A 12,913-nucleotide genomic window follows, 5' to 3' on the forward strand; every position below is an offset into this window, starting at 1 on the left:
AACCTACCAAGATCATGTACTACCTTATTCAGTAAATATACACAAATACCTAAAGCAATTAATAAAGAGCCACAACTGACATTGTTAATGCAATAAATGCACAGATCCTTTATACTGACACACTTCTAATTGAGTTTGTAGGATTTAAATAAAAAACTTGGCTTGAGCCAAAACATCAGGGGGTAATGGTGTTGGTTGAAGGCCCACAGCATGGTCATGTAAGATTTCGAGAGACAATTGTGGGTGAATGTGCATCCCTCTGGGGGGTCCGGGGGCATGCCCCCCTGGAGAAAATTTTATACATTTTAAAGGTAAATCCATTCATTTGGTGCATTTTGAGAGTTCAAAAATAAGAGCTACAACTACGTTCACTGTGCAAATTGAACAAAAAAAATAAAAAAGTTGATGACAATCTAAAAAGGGTCCAGAACTGCCTCTAGTCAGAAAGTACCGTGTTCTTCCTTGACCCATGCTACACCCCTGCACTGAGTTTTCTGGGCCCATTTCAACCTCTGGGCCTAATGCAGTGTCCTCCTTTTCAAAACACAAATATCAAGAAAGGAATTTTGTTTAACTATATAGGCCTACATGGTATCTGCAGGATTTTTTAAATCAAAATTAAGGCTTTTTGTTTCCTTTTTTAAGACCTGCAGAAATAGAATTAATATTGAATGAGCGGGATAAAGCAATGTCTAGTAAAATATTAAACCTCTATCATGATTTACAGCTCAGATAATGTTCATAAAAAACAATAACATCTGTAAAAATTGTAACAAAGCTCATTTTTTATGGTGAAATGTAATTATTCTGACTGTCTGAGTTATTAAAATGAACCCTTGCTAGTAGCATATATGATAACCAGTAAAAACACACACATAGGCCTATAGCACCTTAACACCATGGTATAAAAATTAACTAGCCCACATATTTTCTATGTATTTGTATAAAGAACAGTGGTCTAAATAAATTTAGTATAAATGCACAAATGCTATAGATACTATACTTATATTACATTACTTCTTTACAGCTAATACATGTCTACATTAATATAATATTCCGCATTTCTACCGCAATACCATGGTGCAGTTAGTGTAAAATAAAAAGGCTACATGGTAAATGATTCTGACTGCATCGTCGCGCACAGTGTTTCTCCTATTTGTCAGCGCTGTTTTGCCTGTTTAAGTCGCAAAGTCATTTGTGTTCTTTTATTAAATTCAAGCGCTTCATTGTGGATCTTACAGCGCTGTTTAGTGCTCGCTAGTAAACGCGTCTGCTTTAGTGAATTTGCGCTCCGCTGCTGTGATCTGAGCGGATACAGTATAAATAGGGTGACCACCTGCTAATAAGCCCAAGGGGGGACAAGGGGTATGTTTCTGAGGGACAATGTGGGACACTGCCTGGCGCGGCGGTGCCCCCCCTACGGGCAGACTCACTGATAGTGGTTTACCCATTTCTAGCACATACCACCTTAAATGGTATATTAATAATGCCCTATTCCCCTAAACATGTGTAAATGCTGATGTATGCTCATGAATAGGCCAACCAATGTGATTTTTTTTTCTAAATAAAGATTCATAATATTTTGAACATTCAATGAATTGACAGATGCACTTCAACTTACGATTTACTTTAGCTATTTATGGCAAAACAAAAATCCATCCCTAATGGTGTTTAAAATTGAACTGAGGGAATACTTTGCTTCTTTGAAACTTCTGAAAGACTTCAGTGACCACATTTACTCTCTATGTGAAGATGTCTCAGAATATTTGCCATTGTAACTTGCTAAGCTTCCATGTAACTTTATTTTAAGAATATATGAAGATTGAGGACAATATATGTATGTGAACAACTTTGACTTGCCTTATGGACTGAAGTGCCTTTGCTTACTTTATTTTACATGTTTTTTTTTTTCTTTAGTGAAATTGTGTTTTGTAAATAAGTACTTAAATTAAAAAAAATAAAAATAAAAAAAAACATGCGAATCACAGAAAAAAATACTTTAGCTATTTAATTTTATTTATTTTTCATTCAAATTTATTCACTTTAAATAAATTACAATATATAATTATGGGTTTAACAGGAATTGTAGTTGCTCAACACCACAGGAACAGTTGAAAAAAAAAAAAGTCTTAACTCACAACTCCAGAGGTTCACGGAACGAGAAGGGGGAGGAAGAATGTGAACTTGCATGTTAGTAAAGGCAGGAGCAGGAATTCATTCAATTAATATTCATTTTCCCAGTCTTTCTTGTACCCACACCTTCTCTTTTTAATTGATGATGGCGGTGCCAAAGACTCAGTCTCTTTCTCCATTTTTCGAATTGGAAAGCGCGCATCTAAAAGTTCCTTCCCAGTGTGTCTGGTATGCACGTGAGAGCGCTGTCATGACAACAACGAAAAAGTTGACAAAAACCTAGTCAGCAGTTCAAGTGAGGGGTGGGTGTGGCAACAGTAGCGTGCTGAACTGTCAAGTAATGTTCGTTTGGCTGCCTGGGGCTCGAGGATATAGCGTGACCAACTTTTTTGTGAGCAAGCATTGATTATGCGTGACACTGTCTCAATTTGCGGGACGCATGAATTGGGCTTCAAACGCTGTACGCGCACGCGCTACGCGGGACGGGTGGTCACCCTAAGTATAAACGGTCCGTGTGGCATGCTTTATATGACTATCGCATTTAATCCATAATGCGATTCTTGTCTTTCCTTGCCCAAATTTATGACATCTTTAATAATTAAAGCTTTTACACTAATTCAATGTCGTTATTTAAAAGAACACTTGTTTATAAAAAAAAATGTATTTAAATTATGGACCTTTGGCAATATGGGGTGGTTCGTTCGAACCACCCGAACCCCCCCCTGGCTACGGGCCTGTCCAATGTCAACAAACATATACTCTGCCTCCCAGCGTTCTTGAAAACCCCCGTTTTCAAAGTCTACTTTTCGTTCGGCCATTTCTTTCAAAGATATTTTAAGCACTGAACCATTTATCCACTGAAAACCGATGAGGCTATGACAACAGCGCGGCAGGGAGGAGGGGCCATGACCGCACGGTAACTTTTGTTGTGCATTATGGGATTTGTATTAATAATATTATTCAGCGGGCCATTAATAATAGACATATGAAATTGTCTCGCGTGGGCCTTGAGTTTGACATGTCTGATCTAGATGATTTGAACACCAAACAAAATGAGAGTTTGCGGGATGATTTCAAATCTGGAATTTTTTTGGGACAGGAGAAGAGATATTCTGATGATTACTGTATAGCATTTTCCAAACTCAAAGTTTTATTTAAAGTTTTAATCTAACATAAACTGATCTGAGAAAGCGGTGGCTTGTATTCATACGTGACTGTTTTACCACAGGATGTCAGTGCTCTTGTGGCCTAATTTCGACGCTGCAGTGTTTGAGATTTTATCGGGATGTTTTCATAGGGGTGGCCAGGGAGGGGCCAGCAAACAGTCTGGGATGGCACAATAATCTTCATTATTTCAATATAAAAATGTGTTTGACTATGAAGTACTGGACTGTTTTAGTGACTACAATTAATTTCCATGTAATTGTAATTGATATGTTTTGTTGTAATAAGATCAAGTAATACTGTGAATTTGACTATTTTTGTAGGGGCTAACTATTGCGCAGTCAGCTTGTTTATGGTTCTTAAAACCCCCAAAAGCTTGTTCTCCAACATTGCATACTTAAGGATGACACATCCGAATATTGATAAGAATGTGAAAATTTACAAATAATTTACAATAGTGATAAGAATGTGAAAATGCATAAAAAGTTATTTTATGCATTTAAATTGTTTCATTTTTGTTTGTACTTGACAAATTATTGAGAGAAAAACAAGTTAGCACATATTTTCTAATATAAATGCACTGTGCTCACGTTTACTTGTGCATTAGCTTACAAATAAAAATACACCAGCTTGCACCTTGTAGCCTATTGTGATCTCGAATTGCAGAATATATTTTAGTATATGCATTTTAGAAATGTTCTTTATGCATATACGTGCATGCACAGTTTGCAGCTTTAATCGCCTTTTTGGTCATTTCATCACAGACGACATAACTATATATGCTTGTATTTTCTTGTGTGCTCTATTTATGATGAAGCGATATGCTTGGCCTCATATTCGCGTAAAGTTGAAGAGTGTGCGCCGTGAGCAGGGCCGTACAGAGACCTTTAAAGGGACAGGTGCTCAAAGTATAAAAAGGGCACCTAGAACAAGGCATTAAAGAGCCTCTCGGGTCCATCGCCTCATTGTAGGCATCCAGTTACTTACGTAACAAGTAAAAATGTCATTAATAAGACAAATAATGCATTATTCAAAGTTTTAATTGCATTTATGTTTAGTTCAGGACTCAAACAATAGAATTAGTAATATTTTTATCACTATAAAAGGGGCTCTCTAAATAGGGCTGTGCATCAAAACATCAGTACAGCAATACTGTACTGTATATTGTGACACATTCCTTGCTGGTATACGTATTATTACAGAGACTTCTAGCAGCCAATGCTGTGAAGCAGTTTTGAGAAAGAAACGGAACATAAAAGACCATTTTAATGTTTAAAAGATTAAAGATATTTTTTTGGGACCTGTTAATTTTGATTAGAAATTGTTGTGTATTAAATTGTCAAACCTAAAGATTTTCTTCTCTCTGTTAAACACAATAATAAAGAACAGCTGTTATATTAAACTCGTTGTGGTCACTACTGAAAATATATGTGGCCCCTGATGTATTGTATTGTAAGATTGTATATTAAGGCATAAAATGGCATGATTTATAATTCAGATACAGGTTCACACAAAAACAAAATATCTTATACAATGGAATTTCAGCCTTTATACCATTAAAAGGGATAAATCGAGTTTATCATTTATTATAATGATTTAAAACATAAATATTACTTTCTAAGTGTTTAGATTTTTAGAAGGCACATTAACTTCTTTCACATTTACAACTCTATGTGTTTGCTGCATAAAAATGTAGGTCGATAATTGCAATAATTTGACCGTAAGGAGCTGAAAAAGTGTGGAAATTAAAATTGATTCTCTGTCACGAGGGAGCGCTTTAGGAGCGCTGAAATGCTACGGTTTGCATAGGAACGGCTGTATACAAAGCAGCATTAACGCTGTTTTATCAGACGTGAAATGAAAATGCCAACGACACGTTTCTGAGGACAGTCGGTTCCCTTCAGATACATTCATATAAACACATCAGTGCCGCGTTTTGACTTTGAAACGTGCAGCGTGCATTTTTATTCAATGACACCATTGCCTTTTGAAGTTTAATCCAGCCCTATCGCTATTCTCGTCTTTCCATCCTCAAAGTGTAAGACCTCCTAAATTATAATTAAGTCTTTTCTTATACTATTTAACATATATAAAACTTTTTATTGCCTTAAATTTGATTCAACCTAATTGTAAGCCCTTCATTTTAGACAAGGGGAGGGGCGACCGGGGTAGCGCCTGTAGTGTCTTCGCTGTGTCTCCTTAGGAGGAAATGATGAACACCTGTGTTGGAGCTCTATTTCCCTGTGACGTGTGTTAAGCGATTGGGAGGGATAGTTTGTAGTCGGGTTTTCCTAACTAGAGTACAGCGGCCGCCGCTTGTTTTACCGAACGCTATACCCCATGTCCGGTAGCGGGTAAGAAGGCCAGCAGTCCAGTCTCTGCTTTTATGTAATTTTGACTTGTGTGCATATGAAGAACTTTATGCGCCGGGGAGTCCTGATTTAATGTGATTAATTGTTGCTGATCATTCATGTGCCACTTTTCATTGTTTTATATTGACGACAACTAAATAGTTAGCCAGAGTGGTCTTTATATATATATATATATATATATATATATATATATATATATATATATTGAGTGATCCCCTTTTGGTGTGTATTGACGTGTGTGATTCAACTGATACACTTTTGGATTTTTGTACTTTTGGTGTTTGCTGTGTAATGAAATTTTGTAGACTTGGTGCACACATGAACTAATTTTAAGGTGTTGAAGCCCTCTGCTGAATATCTTTCTGTTCTGTTGATTACATATTTGCCTTAGGTGACTTGTGATTCATCAACCACACTGTTAATTGAAGTATGTATTTAACAATCATCCTAACCTGCTGCTTTGCCCTTTGAGGTTTTAATATTTGTATCATTGTATAAGAATAAAAGTGTTACATTTGTATTCATTAAGGTTGTGTGCTTGAGTCACCCCTGCTATTAATACCCAAATAAATAATCTTGCCCAGTTAAGAACCTGTGGGTCTTTTCATTCACTTCTTTTGGAGGGTTACATAATTGAGGAGTTTTTAAGGACCTGCAGGAGCCCTCTACTTTGCAATAGCCCGTTGGGCAGTCCAGTTAACTAACGTTATTTTGGTAGCCCGACTGAAAAACACAGTAGACCCGGGACATCGGGCTAGCGATTTTGCGAGCCCTGCATTACATAAACAAAAAAAGACCAGACCCAAGATGCCCATGACGTCCTTTTCTCCCCCCAAAATGCAAGAACGATTCACGAAGTGAAAATGCACTTTTGTTTACATGACGACATTAACATTATCGGCAGCTATTTCAGAGCAGACTACACGCACAAGTAATAAGTAACGTTAAATCTGGTAAAACACCACTTACCAGCTGCCACGAACGGTGTCTATACTTGGCATTATAAACGTGATCGGATCGTCCTGAACTTCCTGGTGGGGTCGTCACGTGAAAGGTCATCATGAGGGTCAATTTTACTAACAGTTCGATTTGGCAGGCTGTCGCAAATTCGTTATTTTTATACATTTTTTATTTTTATATTATTACAACAAAAAAATCTTAAAGGATAACTATTGCAAAAATGCAACCTGGGCTGTTTTTTGTTTTGTTTTGTTTTTTACTGTAAATGAGACAAACTTATATCTAAAAGCATAATTAAGACAAACGAGCCGTTTTTGAGATTGACCGTGATTTCGTTTTGTTGTCAATGGCCGGTGAAGGGGAGTATTAAGAGCATAAATTTGAGTGCATCAAAATCGATATTTTTACAACACTAAGAAGGCTCACACACCATGAAACTTTGCTCGAAGTATCGCCTGGGTCTCTACACATGAACTCGAGCATTGAGAACATTGTTTGTGTACAAAGAGTTTACTAAAAAGAAAGGTTTTGAACAACTCACTTAAGCTGTTGGGTTTCCGCTTGCAGCCATCTTGCCAATCAAGAGGTGTCGATTTCCGAATGCGAATGAATGGACTCCATAGGACGAAATTAGGCTTAAATGAGGCTCTTTTTACAATTAATTAGCCGTGCATTTATATGGAAATATGCTTTAGGAGCTATCCATTCTCGCATTCGGAGATCGACACTTCTTGACTGGCAAGACGGCCGCAAGCGGAAACTCAAACAGTGAAAGTGAGTTGTTCAAAACCTTTCTTTTTAGTAAACTAATGAACTAATGAAACTAATGCCTATGAACTCAAGTAAGTAAGAACAACATATAACTCACACTAGGAATTTTCTTAAACAAATGAGTGTATCTATATCGTTATTGTGATGTAAATCTTATAGCATCAATGCAGTTAATTCAACAAATTAATATGCATAATGTGTATTACTGTATCAGTAATATTAAAAGACCACACACATCTTATGAATCATATTAGTATGTGATATGCTATTTATGACAATGTGGGACTTGACGACAATTATGCTACACTTTTTCGCTCCTTAAATAAATAAAGAAACATTTATATAGGCCAAAGTGTTTTTTAAAGAAAACTATACATTTTCAACGCAACAGCTTTATTTACCTCGCATCGCATCGCATACAAGCAAGAGAGAGAGAACCAAAATGTGCGCGTGTCGCTGTAGGCTACTCCATTCACAACAGAGACTGTGTGGATTTACAATATTTGAACATATTTAATAGATAATAGATATTATAATAGAATAATAATTGGGATGGTAAGGGGGCCGTTCGTTTTACAGAGGGGAAGCTTTTTGTCATTTTACTCAACAATCCCTCGCATCCCTTCAAATCGAGCCCTGGGTATAACAGGTTTATCTTTATACTAACCACAATAGCCTATATAATTTACTGTACAATGAGATAAAAACACTCCAACATGTTACAACGTGTCTTAACACGTAAAAAACCTGTTGTAATACCAGCACTGTCGACCAGACGCCACACACATCTTATGAATCATATTAGTATGTGATATGCTATTTATGACAATTTGGGACTTGACGACAATAATGCTACACTTTTTCGCTCCTTAAATAAATGAAGAAACATTTATATAGGCTAGGCCAAAGTGTTTTTTAAAGAAAACTATACATTTTCAACGAAACAGCTTTATTTACAATAGCCTATAGACCATTTCAAGGATGTAAACAATAACAAGCGCGTTGGAACGTTACTGCGCATGTCCGGTCCTGAAACATTTCCGGTAGCGCTATTTCTCCGATCTGTCAATACGAACACATTCTTTTAAAATCTAGCGAAAAAGCTAGTTAAGGTAAAAAAGCTGCTCATTAACTAATCGATGCTGCGTGCGTGTACACTGGAGATTGCTAAAAGCATATCACATGAACGGAAATATTGTGAACATTTATTCGTACAATGGATGTCATCAGTCTGAAGCAAGCAGTGCAACTTACTTCATGTTTTGTTCCCAAGATATCCGGAGGTTGTTCGTGATTAATTTACTTGCATTGCGTGGTCAGTCTGTATTTCTGTTTAAATATTTGTTTTCATTAGTACATTACTTTTCACAATACATATCGTTCCAAACAACGCTAAATGTATGCTATTAAAACTAAGCGCTCGATGCTATTATTACGTGTTGAATTCATTTCAACATGTGTTCAACGTTAGTTTGGTCAAGTTTGTTGCTGTGGAACAGTGCAAGTGGAGGGTATGAATGCTCCGAGTCATCATGTGATCACAAATAAACAAGATCGTCGCAATTCAATGCTGGCTAACGTGTTTTACATAAACCTGTATATCTGCAGATTAATAAATGCACACACAAACACACATAAAGCATTCATATATGTTTTTATGCACGTATTTACTGTTCACACCCACACAAATTTTATATATATATATTCATGTGAAAATGAATACTGGTGTAATGTAAAGGCTGATGCTAATTCAGCTTTGCACAACATTTTTTATAATAGAAATCATTTAAATAATTAATCATGTTAATAAACATAAAATACTTATTTCAAAAACATAAAAAAAATACTTTGTCCAAACTTTTGACCAGTACTGTATATAAACAAAAAGCATTCTCTCACTTTCAACTGTTTTTATTTCCAGCACATGTATTGATATGTAAATATTTGTATGAACATAAAATGCTTCAACAAATGAAACAACAACAACTGAAACAACATTTGAACTGAAATGGAGTACAAAGGGGGAACAAATGTCAAAAGCAGCAGTCTGTATCCGGCCTGGTCATCAGTCGCTTTAAGTACTACACTAAATTACTGAATACTACACTCAAGTTCTCAATCACATCTGGGTGTTGATATGGTCAGATGTGGTTTGTCACTGCAGGATGATCAGCTGTCGTTGGGTGTCTACAGATGATGGCTCTCCTTACACTGCCTTCTCAGATTTGGTGACCCTTCTGTATTTCTGCAACTGTTTACATCCGTTTAGAATACTTTCTAGAAAACAAAACAAAGGATATTAGCCATCATTATGAAAATGTATATAACATTTAACCAATTCTATGGGAATTACAGGGAGCTAACAAATTTCAGTATTACACTGTATTGTCAGATTTAGTGACCCTGCTGCATATTTACAACTGCTTACATCAAAATGCTTCCTTGACTAAGAAACAAATGATATTAGAAATCACCTGTATAAATTTTGTTTACATTATATAAGGATAAAAGTAGAAAAACAATTATTTAATATAATGCACAATATAAAAAAAAAATAATGCTATTATTGCTTAATACGTCAGTACATCTTGGAATTAACATTACCAAAGCTTATGTGATGGAAAATAATATTTACCATAAACATTACGTTTTGTAAACTACTGCCATTAACTGTTACACAATACGACATTCACGTACTTTCATGTTACTCACTGCATTTGTCAACTGACAAAATAACTAGACGACTAATATGAATTTAACCCACATAACACTTAGCAATAAAACAGAGATAAAAAAACTTGCCTTTTTTCATTAACGTTACACACGAAAGCTAGATGCATATGTAAACAATGACAAAATGCTACTTTAAATTATACGGCATCATACTTGAAGAGTTAACGTAAAGATATACAAATAAACTGATTAATTAAAAACGATATTTACTTGCCTGAATCGAAATGTGCGCTGTATATCCTAGAGTTGCTTGTTGTTATCCAGCCTTCTCCTTCACTGCCGCAACACGGGTACGTTTCGCGGAAATCTACCGTTAAACACGTCTCAGAATGTTAGTACCGCCCCAGAGGGAGCACACAACCACCGAACGACAAGGATCTAATTTTAATTTAGACATTTAAACAGGATGTTTGTATATATATGACCGCAATCCCACTGTTCATAAAGCGCTTCTCGCCATTGTTTTGAATGCGCTGGACCACTAACCGGAAACGTCCTGGGACCAACGACGTCACTTCCTTAAGCCGCCGAATAGCGCTTGAAATGGTCTATATATATATATAGCCTATAATTTACTGTACAATGAGATAAAAACACTCCAACATGTTACAACGTGTCTTAACGCGTAAAAAACCTGTTGCTAAACTTTTTCGCTCCTTAAATAAATAAAAAAACATTTATATAGGCTATAAGTGTTTGTTGAGTAAAGAAAACAATGTACATTTTCAATGAAACAGCTAACACTCCTTTGTTGTATGTACTCGCAGAATGCTGACCTGCCTATTTTAACAACATCAGCTCCAGTCAACTCACTACTGAGGCACAAGTCATTTTCATGTAAGCCACACACAAACAAACAGACAAAATTATAATCTTTAATTTGTAACACGTTTCTACATGTATTTACGTGTTGTTTAGTCGTAGTCATGCGTCTGGTCGACAGTGCTGGTATCTCATTACAACAGGTTTTTTACGTGTTAAGACACGTTGTAACATGTTGGAGTGTTTTTATCTCATTGTACAGTAAATTATATAGGCTATTGTGGTTATAACGATAAACCTGTTATACCCAGGGCTCGATTTGAAGGGATGCGAGGGATTGTTGAGTAAAATGACAAAAAACATCCCCTCTGTAAAACGAACGCCCCCTTACCATCCCAATTATAATTCTGTTATAATATCTATATTATCTATTAAAAATGTTCAAATATTGTAAATCCACACAGTCTCTGTTGTGAATGGAGTAGCCACAGCGACACGCGCACATTTTGGTTCTCTCTCTCTTGCTTGTATGCGATGCGATGCGAGGTAAATAAAGCTGTTTCGTTGAAAATGTATAGGTTTCTTTACTCAACAACACACTTTAGCCTATATAAATGTTTTTTTTTGTTTTGTTTTTTAAGGAGCGAAAAAGTGTAGCATTATTCTCGTCAAGTCCCACATTGTCATAAATAGCATATCAAATCTACTTTTGAAACATAAGATTTAGGGAAAATGGCAGAAAAAAACGTATTCCCACATTGTCACAATGCAAGCTAGTAAGCTGATAAAAACGTATAGCATCAAGGCCGTAAACAGGGTTTGAAAGTTAGTGAGGTCTGAGACAGACATGTAGATGATTGTGAAATATTTTTTATTCAGTATAATGTTTTACATGGAAAGTTCGTTTTTTGTTTTTTTTTAGCTGAGGGAATTTTTATTTTATAACAAGTTATAAAAATAACGTTAGAATAATGACACTGGCATAAAACTAACGTTCAACTTTCCACTTTATAAACGTCCCAAAGTGTCACACTAAATTGGACAAACGAGTCAAAAAAACACGTATAATAGGTGGATCTGGCAACAAACTGAGGCTGTTGCACCCGCGCTCTCACTCAACGCGTTCTCAAGCCCCGTTCACTGCGCTAGCTTCTCGCAGCAACATGAATTGCAAACACTTATGTGATATGAGGTGGTTTAAACGGCTAAATAATCATTAAAAGAGCTTGACATTTTATTTTTGAATATAAAAAATGACCGTGGTCCGGACCTCGGTGACCTCATAGCTGGCTACGACCGTGGCTAGCATGCATTTCATACTAATATGATTCATAAGATGTGTGTGGTCTTTTACTGATACAGTAATACACATTATGCATATCGATTTGTTGAATTTACTGCATTGATAGCTAAGATTTATATCACAATAACGATACAGATACACTAATTTGTTTAAGAATATTCCTACTGTGAGTTAGTATGTTTAACGTACTTTCTTGAGTTCAATGTGTTCTAGCACTCAACCAATTCACGAGGACGTATTGTTTTTAAGATTATTATTATCAGTTCTTTTGTAACTGTATTACACGTCAATAAATATGACTAAAAGTGGGTTTTGCGTTTATATCCGAACATTATTTCATAAAACAATTTCTTTAGCAGCAGTAATGTACATTCATAAAAGTAAATTCAAATAGTTTTACCCAAGTCTGTCAAATGATTGAATTTAATCATATACTTACGATTAGTAGGGCAATTATATAAAAAAAATATTAGAAAATTAATTTTCTAATAAACTTTTTCGAATTAAAAATTTAATTATTTACATCTAAATCACTTTTGAAAAAGAAAGATAAAAAATAAGATTTCAACATTAATATGTTAAATTAAGTACAACTTGAAAGTTAAACCTATATTCACATCACTACATTTATTTCACATTGCCACCTGCTGTGGACAGAGGGTAAGAGGTTTTTTTTTTTTTAAATGCCATAAACAGATAATACAGTAATACAGAG

Source organism: Garra rufa, chromosome 19 (genome assembly GCF_049309525.1).
Source record: "Garra rufa chromosome 19, GarRuf1.0, whole genome shotgun sequence".
Classification (NCBI taxonomy): domain Eukaryota; kingdom Metazoa; phylum Chordata; class Actinopteri; order Cypriniformes; family Cyprinidae; genus Garra; species Garra rufa.